This window comes from Arachis ipaensis, chromosome B07 (assembly GCF_000816755.2).
Source record: "Arachis ipaensis cultivar K30076 chromosome B07, Araip1.1, whole genome shotgun sequence".
NCBI lineage: Eukaryota > Viridiplantae > Streptophyta > Magnoliopsida > Fabales > Fabaceae > Arachis > Arachis ipaensis.
In genome coordinates this window covers 119,890,194-119,890,955 of record NC_029791.2, presented here as the reverse complement: position 1 = coordinate 119,890,955, position 762 = coordinate 119,890,194, and positions in this window count along the sequence as shown.

Genomic DNA, 762 nt, shown 5'->3' with positions numbered 1-762 from the left:
AACAATACATTTATATTGAGAAGATAACAATAATGAGCTGTGTGATGGATTGATATATAAATATGTTTATATGATCACAATTTCCAGAAAATATCATATATCCTTGATGCATATCCTCACAATGCAAGAATATTAACTTCATATATATCATTTAAAAATAATAAAAAAAGAACTGTGAGCGCATGAAGGAGTGGTGGGAATTGTTTGCTACTCAAACTAATGTACGTGTGAAGCATATATATCACTTTGAGTTTAATAATTTGCATTGTATTGTTTTCTGCATTCAAGGGTGCATATATATGCATAGGCTTTATGTGGCCAGATCCCATCTAGACCGTATTTAACCGACCATCTCGCTATATAATTAGATACGAGGAGTGTTAGGGCGCCAGTAATTTTTGTGATTTATAGTCATTAAATAGCCATTAATAATATTTTTAATGATATAAAATTTTATTCAATAATATAAAATTATTCATTTCTCTTTTGCTAGTTAGTCAGAATTTAATAAAATTGCTGGAACTAAACTTTTCTAATTAGATACATGTCTCCATGCACTTTACCCATCGTCTACATTAATTAACCAACTTACCTTTTTAGTGTCCCTTCTTCCACTTCTGTATAAACTATTACAATATACAATTCTGTATAACTTATAAATATATATACACGGTAATACTAAAAAAAAAAATCAAACTTTATTTTATTTAATATTTATTATAGATAAATTTTAATTAATTTTGACTAGTTTCTTTTATTATC